The sequence below is a fragment of the Pinus tabuliformis genome, chromosome J (genome assembly GCF_031772625.1).
Source record: "Pinus tabuliformis cultivar Carrire ecotype Pingquan chromosome J, CPIR1, whole genome shotgun sequence".
Taxonomy (NCBI): domain Eukaryota; kingdom Viridiplantae; phylum Streptophyta; class Pinopsida; order Pinales; family Pinaceae; genus Pinus; species Pinus tabuliformis.
Genome location: NC_142295.1, coordinates 1,605,131,213 through 1,605,151,841, shown reverse-complemented (window position 1 = coordinate 1,605,151,841; position 20,629 = coordinate 1,605,131,213).

Genomic DNA, 20,629 nt, shown 5'->3' with positions numbered 1-20,629 from the left:
GAGAATATCAGTCCAGTAACGGGAGAGGCACTCTTGATGTATTTCAGGCAACACCGACTATATTATTATACCAGTGTCTAAAGGCGAGGTCATTGTAGTCACGATTGGTTGGATCCTCAGTGATGCACGATGGGGCATATGCATAGGCAAGCGATTTATGATCAAAGATAGGTGTCACATATCTCCCATCAGGTGGGCACCATTTATACATAGCGAGAGGAATAAGTAAGTACCCAAAAATGAAATATGTGGCCCTATCATGGTATTCTTCAATGGCTTCAAATAACTCATTAAGAATGTAGTTGGACCAATTTAATTGATCTCCTTGAACACAAGCCTCTACAACATAAATCGTATTGAGAGAACATTCTCCTCTAGTGAAATGTCACATGAGCTTACTAGAAATTATAGTATAGGTGACGTTGGTAGGTTGATTGTTGATCATATTAATGACAACTCCTCATCCCTTACTCTTGGTGCCATATTTTTTATACAGGTTATTCTCATGCTTCTTCTTTCCCCGCTTTAAAACCTTATGGAATGTTGTATTAACATTGAAGCCATAGAGGGGAAGTCATGTGAGTTTGTGAATATATTGGACATGGATTGAATATTCTTGATCTACCCACAAAAAACCACTATGTAGTCAACTAATTAAAATTTTAGTACACCACATGATCTCCCCTATGGAACCAAAGGCAGATAATTCTCGCAGAATAAACAAGGAAGACTGTTTTAATGGGTAGAAATCAGTTTTTATCTTGAGGGCATAATGAGAACTGGGTCTAATATTTAGCTCCATGAAAACTTCAATGCAGAGGGAAGGGAAAAGTTCATGGTCTAAGAGGTCATTATCAAATAGAATGTCTTTGTCGTATTTGCCAATCAAGTCATCATGAGAATGATTATGGGAGTTGATGGGAAAAAGAGACAAAATATTTTACTATGAAACCCATGGTACCAGAATGACAACTGTAAACAAGATGAACAGGGGGGCGGCAACAACGCAAAGACTCAGTAGTGTGTGACACAGAAGCTAGGGTGAAAACTAGAGAACAATTTAGGTGCAATGACATGTGAGGGAAAACAAATGAGGGTTATATAGAGATGTACAATATAAGGTTGAAGTGACTTGACCATTACACTATGGATAGACACTGGACCCGAAAACCCCTCATAATTATGACAAACTGCTCCACTTTCCTTGACAATTTAAGTGACTGACATCCCAGATCAAGGAATAATGGAAAATTTTATCGATATGTGAGTAGATCAGATTTCGAACTAAGTAAGACAAGATAAAACTTAATGAATAAAAATACATGTATTAAAGGTAAATGATAAGATAGTATGTGGAAAAAATCCCCCCAACCACAATTTCTTACAGTGGGTTGTAAGTAGAAAAGTATTATTGACACTGCAGTGAAAAGAAACTGACTCTAACTAAGTCTGACAAAACTATAAAAAAGAATAGTCATTAACTAAAAATAATGAAACCACCCTAAAACCTAATGAATACTCCCTTTTTAGAGAGCGCTTTAATCAAAAGTTGACGAGCCAAAATAGGGCTTCAGAGGAGTGTCATTCACCCAATCATGAAAAAGGATTCCATCCAACTAAGAAAGCTTGACATCTCCAAAACATCTAATCTCTGCAACATAAAATGGACCAAGCCAATACATTTGGAGCTTACTAGGATTCTTTATATACATGCTATCATAAATTAAGACAAAATACCCAACCTAAAATGACTTCTCCTTGATGTTCCAGTCATGCGAATCCTTTTTTCTATCATTATCAATAATCTGATGGAAATCTGCAAGGAAGCACTGCTCATCCAATTGCCATAACTCCTGCAACCTTTATGGGATGGATTATTCCTCTAACATTTTAGTGGTGTGAGTAATAAAGATATTAGGAATTATAAATTCTGTTGGAACCACCGCTTCCCTTCCATAAGCCCATAATGTTACTAGAACTCATTCGTCCATATCATCCGTATTCACAGAGAAACTTTTAGTAAGACCTTTCTCCAAGATCTTGTTAAACACTTCAACAATGGCATTTACTTGCGGATGATAATGTCTGCTCTTGTGAAGTTGTATCATGAATTTCTACAATAGCGTATGAATGATATCATCAATAAAGTGATTACATTTTCAAAAATCTAATGAATTATGTTTTCAAAAATTAAGTGATTACGTTCTCAACGGCCTTATTAATCTGGTGATTACGTTTCCAAAAATTAATCATCTTTTTGTATTAGTGGTGCATTCTTTAACAATAGTTGTTCTACCCAACAAGTAAAATAATCTATTGTGGTAATGATATATTGAGCATGGGAATGACGAATAGGTAGGTTAATATGTCCAATGAAATCGACGACCCATTTTTTAAACGCTTCTAGTGCCCAAACTAGATGTAGAGGTAGCTCATCTCGTTGAGATGGTCAACCAACCTATTGATAGACATCACACTATTTTGCATATTCCTTGGCATCCTTGAATAAGTTTGGCCACCATAGACCAACTTGTAAAACCTTCCAAGCAATAGCTTTCCATTCAACATGGCCTCCTCCAACACCTGCATGACATTCCCATAGGACATTGTCCCTCTCATGATTCAAGACACATGGCCTCAAATAGGATCAAGTCCCATTTTATATAACTAGTAGGATTAACAACCATATTCCATTTTTCAGTGGAAGTATACTCCTCTGAGCTTTGACCTATTGTGAGGAACAATAAAATATCCTCCAAATAGTCATGAATTTCTTCAATGTGGAATAAGTGTGCATCCAACAACTGGTCATCAACTGAACCTCCTATTTGACATTTGGTGGTATGAAGGTGGCTACTTGTCCAATTGTTCGCATTAATTTCAAACGAGGCTTAGCCGGATGATGGGGATTCGAGCCTTAATGGTTGTGATGATCTTATATGTAGAGACTTTAGAGCCATATTTTGAGGCAACAGATGGGCTCAGTGGTTAATCATACTCCTTTCATTGGAAAGTTCTCTGGAAGAGCTCTCCAATGTTATGCAGAAGTCTAGAAATGGACTTGCAGTTCAAAATATATGGCCTACTAGAGTTTAGGGTGATCTGGGCCGTATGTAGTGACGAATATTGGAGATCAGAGGTCCTCGCAATCGATGATTAGGGGATTAAAGGCTCAGTGTATGGCAGAAGTAAACTGTCGATTAACGATTTGTGATATCACATATCAAAGGTCCCAACAAATCACAATTACCGATCAGAGGTTTTTTTGTGAATCACAACAACAATATGTGATATGTGAGTAGCGATTATGAAAATCGCAATATCGTAGGTTGGCACAGTGGTGTATCGGCACAAAATGGTGCATCTACAATCATCATTTGGTGTTTCAAAAGTGACACTGGGATTGAGGTCTCTAGTGTTAAATCACTAGGAGAGCCAAAAACATTTTTACAAAGGAATTCGTTGCAAAACCAAGCATGGTGGGCCTTTTCTCTCTCCTCCAGGAGGACACGTGGAGGTGTCGAGTTAGCTCCAATAAGGACACATGGTAGTGTTTAATTGGTTTTGATAATGCCAGGTGGTTACTAACGTCAAAATGACATCACGATATGGAGGGACATGTGGCATGTTGTTTCAGGGTTTTGGATGGCCTAATGGGCCATATCCGGGTGACACATTTCATTTATTGGAAGATGCGACGTGACATGTGATGACATCACTTCAAAAATCGGTAATCCTTGGTGGCTGGCATAGTTGCAACATAAATAATTCTCCAATAAATGGCCTCTTGGGGTATAAAGCGTCAATTTTATGAAACAAATGTGTAAGGGTCCAACAAAGGAAATATAGCCCCCGTCGAGGGTCTGGAGGCCTTAGCACCTTAAGGATGAGCTCTTGGTCACAACCCTAGGTTTTATGGAGGAAAACACAAAGAGGGTCTTATACATAAGGGTTTAAGGACTATCAGAGTTTGTTGTTTTGTATGGATTTTATGCATAAAAGCGCTGATATGGAAAAGGCTCTGATAGTGTTCTATAGTGAAAATCCGTCGATATAACAACAATACAAAGGTGTATTAAAGATGTATGAATTGGAAGTTGTGGCTTTTAATGAGCTTCAGTAAGGTTAATGGTCGAAGAACTCATGTGCATGCATTATAAAGATAAATGAAGAACATAGGTGCCATTAGAATGTCTAGTTAAGTCTCTATGAGCCATAAATGATCATGGGGAGCTTCTGTGAAATGCGTAAGGAGGGTTGATATTTAATGCATAGCATGGGGTGCCTACAACGAGAAAAATAAGTGATCATCACCCATTCCTTTGATCATGAATGTAGCGCCCACACATGGGAAGTGTGTTTTAGAAAACAGATGGGGAGCCATGCCAGTAGTACACATTTGGGCATATTTTATGATGACAGTGAGTACATCAAGCCAAGAGAAGTACAGGAAAAAAAATGTGAACCTCCATTTAGCTATGGGGAGAGTGAATAGATGTGAGAGTAAGTAAGAGCAGATTTTTGGGCTAAGACATTGGTGTAGAAGTGTTGCAAGGGTAGTGTTGTGTTGAAAACAATGGAGAGCCCTAAGCAAAAATTGTAGAACACAGAGAAAGCAGAAAGAGGAGGGTTGCCACAAGTGTTCAGAAAGAAGAGTGTATAAATTGTATATGCAAACAACCATTAGATGGTATCTTACTTGTAATATTATATGTCTCTGTTTTCAATTTGCAAATTGTGTGAAAAAGTATAGCAGTGGTAGTGACAGTTTAATACTTGAATACTTAAGGGGTTGGTGCCTCTTGGCAAGTTGGTGCTTGCTGAAACAAAGTATTTTGGTGCCTCTAGTGAGTGGGTGCTCACAAACAAACATATGTAATTAATTTGGTGCTTAAATTACATCATAAAACAAAAAACAAATTGGTGGTTTTTTCCCTCTAGGTTTCCACTTGAAAACACTATGTCAAATGTATGCTTTACATGAGATTGTTGTTTGAGTATGTGTATCTAAAAGTTTAGTAATTTACTGGTTCATGAATGAATGCTCTCATATAAGAAAGAACATAAGAAGGAAATCAAAGTACAATAAGAAAAGAAAAGTAACAGTTTCTTAATTATTGATTCACCCCCGTCTCAACAATTCCTTATTCCAACAATTGGTATCAAAGCAAAGTTCCTTTAGTAACAGTTTAACCACTGGAAGGTAGATCCTTAAGGAATTATGAATAGGCAAGAGAGTCAAGAAGTTTACTTGAGTAAGGTACCAGTCCTTGATGGAGCCAATTATGCCTTTTGGAAAGTAAGAATGGAGGCATATCTCATGTCCCTAGGGGTAGATGTTTGGACCTCTGTACTAGTAAATTACAATGTCCCAGATATACCTCCCACATATGCAGATGGAAAGAAATTGTATCTAAGCAATTGTAAAGCCAAGCATGCCATTCTATTTCATCTTAGCTAGTCTGAACTTATGAAAGTCATGCACTATAAGTTCGCTTATAAAATGTAGTAGAATCCTAACCAGTGTTATGAAGGAGATGACAAAGTGAAGCAAGAAAAACTTCAAACCTTTAGAATGAGGTTTGAAAGCTTGAAGATGACTGAGAATGAAATCATTGTTGAATACTTCCTTATAGTTTATGAAGTAGTTAATATGATTAGAGGACTTGGTGAGGAAGTCAGGGAAGAATTTATTGTTCAAAAGGTATTGAGATCTCTACCCATGAGATTTAATCCCAAAATCTCAGCCATAGAGGAAATGGTCAACTTGAAGGATCTCAAAATGGATCAACTACATGGTACTCTCATAGCCTATGATATGAGAGTAGGAATGGAGAAATATGAATCAAAGGAAGCAATATCCAGAGTATCCAATAAGGGAAAGGAGCACAAAGTTCATCAAGACTACTCTAATAGTGAATCTGATCAGGATCTGTCTCAACTAGCCATAAAACAAAAGCATGGCTTTTTTAAATATAAAGGGAAGTTTCCCTTTAAATGTTTGAATTGTGGCTCTGCAAATGTGCTTATGTGTTTTCTGGCTGCACAAGTACCAATGTTTTATTCTCTGCCACATTAAAATTTTGGTGACATGGTTCCGATCGCTTTAGCCATTTTCCTTTTGTGACTGGTGTTTGACATATTTACCAAAACACGAAGGACCAAACACCCACACAAAAATTCTACATACGCGGGTCTTAGAATACTATACCATCATATACATTTTTAAATTGGAAAAAATAAAATAAAATGATATTTTTTGGTTAGGGTTTATGGGTTTTATCGAGAGCCCACCTACAGGAGCCAGTGGTATATCTAAAAAAACTAATTTGATTTATTATATATACACCCCTTGGGTAGGCTGATGATGGTGAAAGATAAACATAAAAGGGTCGCACGTGCGGTGATTTGAGGTCGTTGGGTCACAAGTCATGGTGGGTCAGGAGTGAGTATCTTTTGTGTGGTTCAACCTAGCGAATCTGATACCAGGTGAGTAAATGTCTAAATGAGATCGGTAGGTTGTAGGTAATGCTAGGTCATAACAATGAAAGGAAATAACCATGTGAATAGAAAACCTGCAGTGTAACCCTTAATGAGGAGTACAGGTCGTTAGGTTATAAGGTCATGAGGCTATGAGAATTAGGAGATCTATGTTAGTGAGACCTGGCGACTACGGAACTTGACGACTTGGGTAAACTGAGATGTGATGGAAAGGGTTGTGGGTCACATCTTTTAGGTTGAAAATAGAGTCTCCAGATGCGACTTGCACCTGCAGGAAAAAATTAGGCTGAAAAATTGTAAATTGATATTTTCCCAACTACCGGAGGGAAACCCTACTCAGTACTGAGGGTGTGAATCCTCAATAGGATATAAATGAAGGTGAAACCTTAGTGAGAAGAGAGGGGGGCTCCAAAATGTTGAATTGGGTCAAATTTTAGGGTTATTGTAGTGGCAAAAACAAACTCCAAAGCTCAGTGATTGTGGTAGGGAATGGTTAGTCATGAATGACCTTAATCTTGGATGGACCCACATAACACCATGCTCATCAATAATTTAGCCTATTTATTGTACCATGTTCATGCCAGAGGAGTGTTTTTCGAAGTTAGCATGTAATTTGTCCTACCATAGAGTGTGAAAGACTACAAGATATCATCCATCAGCCTCATGAAAGTTGTTGACGAAATATTCATACCAAAGGGCATGATCAACCATTAAAAAATACCTCCTTTGCACTTGAAAGCAGTATCTCATACTTTATATTGTTCTATTAAGACCTAGTGGTATCCAAACTTCATATCAATCTTATCAAAGTACGTGAACCCCTTCATTTAGTCAAGAAGATCATCAAATTGGTGAATTAGGTATTGGTTCTTGACTGTGATTTTGTTGAGGGCCTTGTAATAAATGCAAAGTCACTAGGTCTTGTATTTATTCTACACAAGTAAAATTGGGCTTTCATGGAGTGAGGAGCTCGGTCGGATGTGCCCTTTTTTGAGTAGTTCTTGGATCTATCACTTGATTTCCTCATTTTCCTAAAGAGAGTGCCAATAGATTGTCTCATTGGGTATAGGTGCACCACGGTTCTAATTGATTGAATGATTTAACTAACAGTGAAAATATACCTTAGTGGGTGAGGAGAATATGCATATCTATTCTTCCATGACCTTATCCACTTACTTCTGCTACATCAAGAGGCTCTATATGGAGGCCATGGATATAGTCATGGCCTTTTGCTCACTTTAAGAATGAATAAGGGAGAATACAAATTTCAGTCTGGGAGATGACCTTCCTGCATTACTTAATGGAGATAAAAGAAATGGTGGTAGGTGGAGCTACCTCTAGTATATTATATATATGTCTACCAAAAGTAATTAAGTATAGACTCATATACATCATGATGCCTACATAACTATGGTTGGCCTAAAATAACATCACAAGCATCAAGGGGGGTAATATCACATAATAATTCATCCTTGAAGGTCTTAATGTCGTAGGGCATGTGCCATTGTTAGTTGACAATGAAGTATATAAGATCACCCTTCACCCACATTTTCAAGTGAAAAAGGCATTCACCTTCCTTCAATTCTTCGAGTTCACTTGGGTGGACAATGGTGGTAGTAGCAATGGAATTGGGTTTTGCATCAATGACCTTCTTCCCCTTTTTAAGATATAATTCAAAGTTGGAACATGCATATGACTCAGATACTTTTAGCTAGGCCACCAATAACTACTTTGACCAACATTCATCAATGTTATGGCAGGAGCTCTTATGGAATTTGCACCACATTTATGTATCTTTCTTCGTCTTCACATTAGCCTTCTCTTTTTATGGCTTAGAAATGTTGTCCCAGGGTGGTCCATCCTAGATCTATCCTTTATTTTTTGAGTTGGGGCTACCTTTTCCCTACATTTGTTGTGAGGAATTCATAAACCCAAACTATTTCTTCTTCTATTGTGATTTATGCTCAATTTTGATAGAAAATTAGTATGTCTAGTATATTTAACCATATATTTGTCCTTCAAATATAGGAACATTAAAAATAGCTTGTACCTTGAAGAGTGAAACACCTCCAAATTGGTTTTATTAATGAATATGTGTTGGCTGTTGGTAGCCATTGAAGGATCAAGGGAAAATTATCCATCATCTCGTTCCCTTGTTATGTAGGGACTTCCTCAAGAAATAGTTTATTAGGATCTCTTGTTGTGGAATATTTATTTTCTTCTACCATGGGAGGTCATCAATGTTAGTGAGGACGATCTTACAAAGGCTCAAACAATTTGAGTCCCAATTTCTTATACCCTAGCCTCATTGGGGACATGCATAGAGAAAAAAATAAAAAACATACCACTCTAATACCACTAATATATATTTATGAAGGGAATGAAATGAAATATATAATTATAATAAAAAACATATATACAATAACACTTGACATCTATTAATAAATGGAATGTATTGAAACTGTAAAAATGTGAAATGGTGTTAGATAGTTGGAATTCTTATGATGGCAAGTGGCATAATGTGTGTTTACATTGATGTCAATTGGGCTATCATTGATTCAAATGGACAAGGATGCCAAACACATGGTGTTTTCAGCTTAGGGGCAGTCTCAAGGTAGATGTAGTCGTTTGTAGAGAATCACCATAGGTCAGTTAAAGAAACTAAAATATTATATATATAGTCATTGGGGTCTTTTCCTTTGAAGAAATTTTTGCTTTAAAATACTAGCTCAAATGCATCAAGAAATGACATAGTTGTATAGTTGCATGAAAGATCTTTCCAACGGTATGCTAGAGCTTGAAAAAGGTTGTCTAGATCGGGAATTATGGCTTGTCAAAGTATGGAGATTAAAAGGTCAACAAGTAGGGTTCCACTTCTCCCTTGTGTTTTGTGCGAAAATTCTTTGATTCTGGACTTAGGAAAATTTCAGAGTAAGTTCGGGACATAGGAAATTTAGGCCTAGTTAGAGGTCAAGTTGTGCAATAGAAGTTCAAAGTAAAATCCTCCCCGATCCCCGACCTTTGTGGGACCAACTACCTAGTAAGGCCCTTGGATTAGTCAAATGTCGGCCAAGTTGGGAAGTTTCAGAAAGAGTTAAAAGTACCAACCCCTAGCCCCCAACTTATGACGGATTAGCTACAAGTGGTAACCAGGGTGGCAGATGTTGTTAGCAGAGGGTGATGTGGCAACAAAGGAAGAGGACACATGTCATGTGTTTTTAGCATTTTTAGGTGGCCAAGTGGGCTAAATACGGGTGACATGTGGCACCATGTAGGCATGGATGATGTTTTTATGATGAAAAGATGATGTATGTAGGATGATGTGGCAAATTATTCAAAGTTCGCACCAAGAAGTTGGTTTGGTGAAGTTTTTATTTGTATTTAATTTTCTACAAAAAATGACTGGGAATCGAGGCTTCAGGCTAGTTGGGCCTCCATTCAAGTCGGGGCAAGTGAAATCCTAGAGAAGGAAATATGGTGTTCCTTTAACCTCATGACCAACATCGTTAGGTGTGCCTAGGAGTCATTTCTTGCAATGTTTTTATGTGTTATGTGACCAAGGGATTTCAGGCCAGATACAAAGCATTATAGGGATTTTGTATAGAAAAGTGTCGTGAGAATTCAAAGAGGAGTTGCAAGCTTATTGGAAAGGGTCTGTTACACTAAAAAATGTGACCATGACTCTTTGCAGTTAGTATGGCTCCATCCACTGTCATACTATCCTCCTTGGCAAGTCTCATGCCTCTGCTCTTCATGTCAAACTTCAAGAAAGAGAGAAAGTCTTTAAAAATCTATATATCTCTGGGTACGCAGTTTCTCTTAGCCTTACCTGCGTGTACGCAACCCAAGTTCACAATACCTGCGTACTTGCACGCTCTGTATGTAAAGCAATGGGTGCGTACTCCTGTAAAGGTCAAAAGGCGCAAGTTTCACTCCAAAAAAGTTACTTGTGGTCATTTCTAGAGTCTTCTAGAAGCTTGTTTGACGTGTATGAAGCGCCTCCAGATGGTTCATGTACCCCTACCAAAGAGGAACTTATCCCATCAAGAGGGGAGCTATCCCATCCAAAGAGGGGCTTATCCCATTGATGGTGGACCTGAATAACTTCCTCTAGAGCACTATAAATACAGACATTGGGCCAAAGGGAGAGGAGGTTGAAAGCTGAACATTCCTAAGGGTAGATGCTGCTGGAATTAGGACTTCCTTGTAGAAGCTTGTGAGGAGAGATTACCATCTTTACTTGTTTCCATTGGGAAGTGGGTGAGCTGATCAGAGTAAGGGATAACTCTTGTGGACCCTGGGAGGAGCTTGCACAACACCAAGGCTCCAGTTGTAATGGTTCCTTTTGTTACCTTTTAATACAAATTAGTCCATTCTTCTCAACAATTTGTTATTTATGAGTTGTTTCATATACTCCTTGGTCTATATGTTAAATATGTTTTATTTTATGTGATATTCAGGTGCTATTTAATCGTTTGATTGTTAGTGAATGCAGGTTTCGAAGGGAAGGAGGAGCTCATCCGGATCCATGAAGCGGGACTACTACAACAGCGTTAGATTACAGGTAGGATCTAAACACTTGATTTCTCATATTGTAAAAGCATATTTAGGGAAGGATTGCTCTTATTTGTCTTGTTTGTCATTAGAAAGTCTTAGGCTTCTGGGAAGGTCGGTTGTGTCCGCACTAACGACTCTTTCCGCGTGACAAAATGGCGACTCCGCTGGGGATACCATGAATGTGTTTGAGTTCTTTTTGATTTGATATTTTGGTCTGAGAAAAATCGCTTGTTTTCTGATTTTTGGCTGTCTAACTATGTATTTGGGTGGGTTAGCTTAGAGTCAAGTTAGTTTTTTATTTTTCTTAGCTTTGCCAGCAGTACGCAGCCTCTGAGATAGGCACAGTGCGTACTTGTACGCACTGCGGCTTTGCGCACAGAGCGTACCCGCGCCTGTGTGAACAGATGACCTGCGTACCCCTGTCAATTTTGAGAAAATTTCAATTTTTTCTTTTTTTCTCTTTAGATTTTGTTTTCAATTTGGTTTTACTGCCCAGATCCATTAGTTTACTGTCAGAGATCTTCACCTGAACTTGTTCCATTAGTGTCGAGGGTTTTGGTGGAATTCATAGAGTTTTTGCCTTAGGGTTTGATTTTTAACTGGTCCTGTAGTGACTTTGGCGTTAGAGGTTGTCAAACTTTGGATCTCCCTGTTTTGTTCAACCCTCTTAGGAGTCGGGCCTGTCATAGAAGTCACCTTTGTAAGAGACCTACCTTTGTGTCTTCTCTTTGCGAATCTCGAAAAGTTTGTGTGTTAAAGCCTTGAATTCCATTCTTGAGAAAAAAGAACAAAAAGATTTCGATTTTGTTTTTTGGTTAGTTTATGATTCTGCATGAACTGATCCTTAGTTGCATTTTGACTGAGTAAAACATCTGGGAATTATCCTTGTAGGCTTTTGTCCTCATTATTTTTTGCTTTTAGGTAAATTTACTTTTGATTTGCTTTTGAGTGAATTTGATTTGACTGTATTAGATTTGTTAAATTTGATTTGATAAAATAGTTTTACATGCTTTATTAATCTAGAAAAAACACAAAATTCTTTTGGAAAAAGTTTGCTTTGGTAGCATTTGTAGACTTTTGGGAGAAAAAGGAAATTTCGTAGAGTAATTAGTGGTCATGAGTTGTGTGTTTTGAAAAGATAAAGAGAATTGTTTCTTTGATTGTCTTTACTAAGAAAGTTGTTTTCTATAAAATTTGCATTTTCCAACTCTCTTAGTTAGGAGATTCATTGAAAAAAGAAAAGTAGTGTAAATCATCTTAGGTGCATTTTTGTAGTGGTTGCGAGTCGAGTCTACACACCACCAGTTTCATCTCCACTACCTTTTGTCTTTAAGAAAAACCATAAAATTAACGCTTAAAGTAAAATCAACTTAGTAACTTTTATTTACTAGGGCTCTGAAACACCAATTTAGATCAGGCTAGTGTCTTGGAGTAGGAGAGTAATTAACTCTCCAAGACAACAAAACCAAACAAGTAGCTTATCTTGTGATAGAATAAATCCAATTGTTTCATTTGTACTCTGGGAAAGCTCCTCTTAAAGGAGAAGCACGAGCTCGTGTCCGAACCAGTGAGGGGATCAATCCTCCCTCGTTGGGAACGATGCCAGACACGCACGTATTACAAACGGTAAACCTCGGATTAACCCTTGTCGAGGAACCAGGGGTCACTTGTCGGTAAACCTTGGATTGTTGTCAAGGAGCCGGCAAGGGGATTGAGCTTGATACTCTGCCCTTGCGTGCTGTCGGAGTGTAGACTGTTCCCCCAGGTGCATTTGTTGCTATTGGTAACCTTAGTGACCATTATCTTTAGGATTCTAACGAGGTGACAGTGGAGGGAAGATCCTACTGTACCTGGAACAGACGTCGGCTAGACTCACTTGGATTTTCCGGGGGGTTCACTTCACTCGAGACGGTTAAAGTGGAGGAACTTGTGCCAGTCTATTCATTAAGCAGGTTGCCGGGGTAACTGTTCCACCCGCCACTTCTGTACTGAATCCGGTGATGTTGGGTTTCATCTCCAACTAGCGTTTTCGGTCTGGAAGGCTATTGTTCGTGCTTGGTTTGACGCCCTAGATTCTTTAGGCGTGTGATTCAAATTTGTTTGGTTCTTTAGAGACTTTAGGTGGTTTTCTTTGAGATTTTACTTTGTTTGCGTGTGCAGTAGTTAAAATTTTTTAACTGTGGCGAAATTATCGAGACAGTCCCGTCGACTTCGGGGAAAGTCTCCTGAGGTTGTTTCTGTGGCCGAATTGTTGAGGAAATCCCGTAGACTTCGGGGTGAACCTCCTCAAGACGTCCCGAGTCATCACGAAGGTTTAAAGGTCCTTGTAACTCCTCCTAGTGGCAGTAGAGTAGGTTCACCTGAAGAAGGATAGTCTTCGTTGGTAGTCCATCAAGATTACCAAAGTCTAGAGACAGGTTATAATCCTGAAGCAGTTGCAGTTTCCGAGCTTGCTGGTAGTTTTTCATATACTAGTGATATAGGCGAAGAACCTGAAGTATCTGAACCTGTTACTCCAACTTCTAGTGTACCAGATTCACCTAGGGTAGAAAGAGTCATCACCGAAAATCTTCCTACTGGTTTGATAGCTATTGAAGAACTTGCTCCAGAGGAAGAATTAGGCGTATCTATCCTTGAAGATCAACCTACTATTGATCTAAGGGAGCGTGAATCTATCTTTTACAGTCCTCCTAGAAGTACTACTTGGTACCTTTCGTTAACCAATTATTTAGACAACTCAGGGGTAGGTTTTTCTCCACCTCGTACTCCTTTTCCACCTGGAGGTATTTATACTCCTGTAAATATGTCTGGTCAGTCATCCGTGTTCAATCAATCTCCTGAATCTTTCTTACACGGCGGTCCTTCTGTTCCCACCAGGTATCAGTCACTTTCTGGTACCTTTGCGGGGGCATCTCCTCAACCCATTGATCATGGGTTATTAGCTGGAAACAATGGTAATAAACCGTTGGGTGTAGGGGACATTTACATGATGTCAGGTTCAGTTCCCGTTTCTCAACATCAAGGTGGCCAATTACCGCCTGGGGGGCAGCCTCAATTAACGCCTGGGGGGCAACCTCAAGGTACACAAATTGTGTCTGGGGGACAACCTCAAGGCCAGTATGTACCCATGGTACAATACATGCCTCAAGGTCAACCCCAGCCTCAATATGTACCCCAGGTTCAACCTCAGTATCAATATTTACCTCAAGGGTATCAACCCCAAGGGTATCAACCTCAAGGGTATCAACCTCAAGGTCAAGGTCAACCCCAGTATCAGTATTTACCCCAAGGTTATCAACCTCAAGGTCAATACTCGAGTCAAGGTTATCAACCACCTCAAGGTCAGTCATATGTTCAAGGTATGGGAACTGTACCTTTCAGTTATCAATCCTATCCTCAATCCGGTTATGGATCTCAGTATCCTCAACCTGTTACGGGTCAATACCCCGGAATGATAGTGTGGGATCCATCACAAGGTCAACAGGTGTTGCAGCCAAGTATACAGTTGTTACCTCAAACGGGACAACCTGTAGTTTCTGGTTCACCCCAGCAACAACAACCAGTCCAGTCAAATGTTCAAACTTCTGTAACTTCGGTAGTTACTCAGCCGCCAATTGCACCTAGTACTCCATACCAAACGGCTGCTGCAACTACCACAACATCTACCGCACTTACTTCTGGAGTATCGACAGCTCCGGTTTCTACTGTCTCTGCAACCACTCCTCAGACATCTTTACCGTTGTCTGGATCTATCATTCAAACCATGGTCCAGATGCCTGTAGGGCAGCCTGGTTTAAGTACTATTGTAACAATTCAACCTCAATTTACCTACCAACAGTAGCAGGGACAGTACCAATTCGGTCCTGCTGTCCAACAACCGGTTTACCAGTATCAACCGTATCCTGGGTACACTTATCAACAACTTCAACAACCCCAGTACGGTTCGGTTAATCCTGGTTTTCCAGGAGGATATAATATCCCGAATGCGATTCCTGTTCCAAGTTATCCTAGATATCCTCCTCCTGGGACTGGTCTTGTGACCCAGAGTTTTAGAGATCCTAACCGGCAGTTACCGTTTATCGCAACTTTGGATTTACCAGACTTGACGCGCCTAACGAACGATCCAATTCAATATCTTCCGTTCTGGCCGCTAATGCCAAGTAAGTTGCCCAGTGATATACCCAAGTTCGAAGGTAAGTCTGGAGAGGATCCATCCAATCACGTGATGACTTACCACCTCTGGTGTGCTTCAAATTCTATCTCGGATGATTCGATCCGCTTACGTCTTTTCCAGCGTACGCTCATTGGTCTCGCGGCCAAGTGGTACATTGAGTTACCACGAGCCTCTTTTTACAATTTTAGCCAGTTAGCTACCTCGTTCCTAACTCATTTTCAGTTTCCGGTCAGATACGATAATGGTACTGAGTTATTAACTTCATTAAAACAATCGACGTCCACTTATATTTCCGATCATATCCATGAATGGAGACGTCGAAGACGTTTAGTGAAAGTTTTTATCCCAGACCAAATCTTAGCTGAATGGTTTGTAAAATCATTATTACCGAAGATTACTGAGGATGTAGCTAAGGCCGGAGTAGTTACTGAGGAGCAAGTCATTGCTCAAGCCCAGTACCTTGACTTAGTTTACACTCAGTCAGGTATGTTGCACGAGAAGATCCCAGATCTTCCTAAGTCGAATCAAATTGCTGCCGCTCCTTTAGGGTCTCATGCTGCTGATGGCATGATTGGTACAGTGAATATGAAAAGTAAGAAGAAATCGTCAAAGAATTCTTCTCCAATAATAACCTTACCAGACTCCTCGACAGGAGAGTCTTCTCCTGAAATTACCGCCAATATTCATGCTGTAGAGACATCTACGGCTAAATCAAAAAACGGTGGTAAGAAGAAAGGTAAGAAGAAGGATAAAGCAGACAAGGATCCAAAGGAGAAAAAAGAGAAGTCGGAATCTAATGACGAAAAGCGCAAACCTCGCTATCCTTATTTAATTTGTGAAGAAGATCATTTCACAAGAGATTTCCCTCATCGGGCAGAGGTTGTGAAAATCGTTAAGGGTTACCCAACTCCTGCTGTTTTGAAAGATCCATTTCCAAAGAAGGAAAGTAAAATGATAGGTTCTTCCTCGAGTGCCAGTGAAGAACCCATATTGATGATGTCTCATGTACGGATTGCGACTCGATCGCTAGATTATGGTAGTAAGAATCCTGTTGATGGCAAAGAAGCAGAATCTTCTCATTCTAATCCATCAACCTCAATTCCCGGTTCCGATCCACTACAGATCGAGAAACCTAACCCAGACTTGGTAATCAAACCGCCCGCCAAGGGTATACTTCGAAAGTCTGCTTTCAATCCACATGCGAGAGCAGCTCAGAATTATAACATTGTTGAGGATTTAGCTGTTTCACCCTCAGCAATGTCGGCTTTGGAAGTGTTGCAATCATGCCCAGCACAGCGAAAATTACTCTTGTCGGCTATAGGAGCTGTTGATATTCAGGACCCGAACCTGATAATCTTTGATCTAGAAAATAGTACACCGCACCTCCCTCATCAAATGGCTTTCCAGATACCAGTGATAGTCAAAAACAGGCCTATTCATCGGACTGTAATTGATGAAGGAGCTTCTACGTGTAATATGTCGATTCAGTGTTGGAGATCGCTTGGTTCTCCTCCACTGAACCAATCCCCGACGATTCTTAAGGCCTTTGATGGCCATGGGTTCCATCCGTTTGGAATTCTACAGGATTTGCCTATAGGGGTTGAAGGAAAAACCGTTAGTCTGGATGTGGAGGTGGTTGATGCCCCTCTAGACTACAACCTTCTTTTGGGTCGTAGTTGGTCTTATGCTATGACAGCGGTCGTGTCATCGGTCTTCAGAGTTATAAAGTTTCCACATAATGGTAAGATCGTGACAATAGACCAGCTGGCTTACTTCTCATCTGACCCAGCCTCTTCAGAGAGTATCCAGCATGTCGGTAAAACGACTATCCCTTACAAGGATGTTGGTGTAGGATTAGTTAAAGATTCCGGTTTACTGGGAACTTTTCCTTTTCCTTCGATCAATGCAGACCCTTGATTCGCATCCATTCATATGATTACTTCAGACACTATTATTTACGATGATCCTTGGATTGTCCCATCTGAATCTGAGATAGACTCATTCGGTGATGCCATGCCTTTGAGTCCATATGAAATTGCTTATGAAGCCGTGCAGTCTTTTTCCGACTCGCGTTCAACCCAAATCGACCAAATGAATGTGGTCTGTGAGGAATCACTTTTCACATCAACCTCAAAATGGATAACGTTTCCTGAAGTCGTGTCATCTGATGAACAACTTCGCGAAATCCTAAGTGTAGACGATCTACCATGGGAAGATCTTCATCATAGATCTTCGTTTTTACCTGAGGGTGATGACTTTGAAAATGATTTTTCATCAATTTTTACAGCTGAATATGTCAAGGACGCTCAGAATCCCACGAAACATCCTGATTCAGAGTTGAATTTGGGAAACATTTCCCAAACTATTGCCATTGACATTTCAGTCAAAACCGGAGTTATTGAAAACATTCATATAGGTGCCTCGTGTACAGATAACGAAATTCAAACATACAAGGTCCTATTTCAAGAATTCCGCGACGTGTTTGCCTGGTCCTATGAGGAAATGCCAAGAATTGATCCCTCCATTGTTGTTCATGAAATCAAGACCTACTCGGACGCTAAACCCGTTCGGCAACGTCTGCGTCAGATACACCCTAGGAAAGCGGCTGCGATTAAAGCAGAAGTCGAGAAGCTGTTGAAAGCAGGTTTCATTTATCCGATCCCGTTAACGGATTGGGTATCGAATATTGTTCCGGTTAACAAGAAACAAGGAACAATAAGAATATGTATCGATTATAGGGATATTAATCGTGCTTGTCCAAAAGACAACTATCCCACGCCCTATATCGATCAAATAATTGATGATTGTGCTGGCAATGAAATATTTTCCTTTATGGACGGTTTTTCCGGTTACGACCAAATCAATATTCTACCTGCCGATCAACCAAAAACGGCTTTCATTTGTCCTTGGGGGACATTTTCTTACTGCAAATTACCTTTTGGACTTAAGAATGCTGGAGCCACTTTCCAACGGGAAATGTCTTACGCGTTTCACGACATCAAACACATTGTGCAACCGTATCTCGATGATTTGCCTGCTCATTCTTTACATCGAGCTGATCATCTTGTACACTTACGCGCTATTTTAATGAGGTGTCGGCATTATCGAATTCGGTTGAACCCACACAAATGTGTCTTCTGCATAGAAGTGGGACGATTGCTAGGATTTGTCATTTCAAAAGTCGGTATCCACGTTGATCCCTCGAAGGTCGAAGCAATCATCAAGTTGCCTCCTCCTTCGAGTTTGCGCCAACTCCAAAGTTTGCAGGGGAAAGCGAACTTTTTACGTCGATTCATTCCTAACTACGCCGAGGTTACAAAGGGTTTCACCCGGTTGTTGAAACAAAACGCTCAATTCTCTTGGGATGAGATAGCTCAGAAATCTTTTGATGCGCTTAAGCACGCGTTGACCCATGCACCGTTGCTGCATCCTCCCAACTACAACCAGGACTACATTTTGTATCTTGCCGCCTCCCACTCCGCCATTGGAATGGTCTTAGTTCAGGAAGACGAATTCGGAACGAAACATGTGATATATTATCTTAGTAGGACGTTAAATCCCACTGAGCTAAAATATTCGCATGTGGAGAAATTGGCCCTGGCCGCTGTTCAGGCTATCCAGCGTTTTCATCATTACATTCTCCTCCATAAAACTACAGTGATTTCAGATTGCAACCCTATGATCTATATTTTGACTAAACAATTGCTAGGGGGCAAGTACTCCAAATGGATTGTTATCCTGCAGGAGTTCGATTTGGAGTTCGAGAAGTCCAAGTCTAAGAAATCCTTAGTTTTTGCGGAATTGATGTGTGACTTCCCGCGTGCTGACACGGAAACTGTGCCAGAGGAACCCATTGCGGACGAATCTCTGTTTCTTATCAGCACTTTAGATCCGTGGTATGGGGATATAATTGTCTATCTCCAAACCCAATCCTTTCGGCCCGAAATCTCAAAGTCGGAACGCCGAAAAATTTGATTCCAATCCCAACAGTACAGAATTATTTGAGATACTCTTTATCGTCGTGGGGCGGACTTGGTTTTTCGTCGTTGCTTAACTCATGAAGAGGCAGAAAGGGTTCTGAATGACTATCACTCTGGAGCATGTGGCGGTCATATGTCTAGGTATGCCACAGCTCAGAAGGTGTTGTGTGCTGGCTATTTCTGGTCGTCCATGTTTAAAGATTGTATCATTGCGGTCCGGAAATGCCACAACTGTCAAGTGTTTGATCTCAAGATGCGCGCACCACCTGCTCCTCTCCACCCTATAATTGTCGTTGGTCCTTTTGCTAAATGGGGTATCGATTTTATTACATGTAACCCTCACTCGGCCGGGGGGCATGCGTATATCATCCTTGCGGTTGATTATTTTACTAAGTGGGCCGAGGTGATGCCTACATTCGAAGCAAGCGGCAAGACAGCAGCGATTTTCGTATTCAATCATATTATTGCTAGGTTTGGTGTCCCACAAGTGATAATCACTGACCATGGACGCCATTTTCGAAACATTATGATGACAGAACTTACAAGCCAGCTTGGTTTACATCATGATAGTTCTACTCCTTATTATCCTCAAGCAAACGGTTTGGTTGAATCCATCAACAAAGTTCTAGTTATCATGATCCGACGAATCATTGGTATTCATCGGTCGAATTGGCATAACATGTTATTTTCAGCGCTTTGGGTTTATCGAACCTCAGTAAAAACATCAACAGGGTTCACTCCTTTCCAACTAGTTTATGGTTTGGAAGCAGTGTTTCCCATTGAATGCGAAATCCCATCACTTAAAATGGCTATCGAATTACTCCCAGCTACTTCCGAAGAAGAGAAGCGTCTGTTATACTTAGCTAAATTAGATGAGACTCGACGAGATGCTGCTTTGGCAATCGAGACTCACGCAAAAAGGATGAAAGCTCAGTATGATCGTAACGTGACCCCTCGTAATTTTTCGGAAGGAGACCTAGTGCTATTATATGATCAAGCTAACGATAAATTAGGCGCTGGAAAATTCGTTCCCATGTGGCATGGGCCCTACATTGTCAAGCGAAAGCTAGGAAAAGGGGCCTATGAGCTGGTAGATTTTGATGGGGACTCTTTGGGTAAGCCCAGAAATGGACTTTACCTAAAGAGGTATTATGCTTAAATGGTGGGTATGGAGATTTAGTTAGTTTAGTTAGCTTAATTTTTTCTTTCTAGCAGGTATGTTTGTTTAGTTTAGACAAAGTGCTTAGCTTAGAGAGTGTGTTTTTCGTCGTTATTCTGGCTTATCTTGGTTTTACTCTTGATATTGCAGATGTCGACGCCTCTCCAAGCGTACATTGGATTCGCTGATGGTTCTTGTCGTAGTACACGGAATATCTCTTCCGCAGCTTGGGTTATCTATTCGCCCTCTGACGAGTTA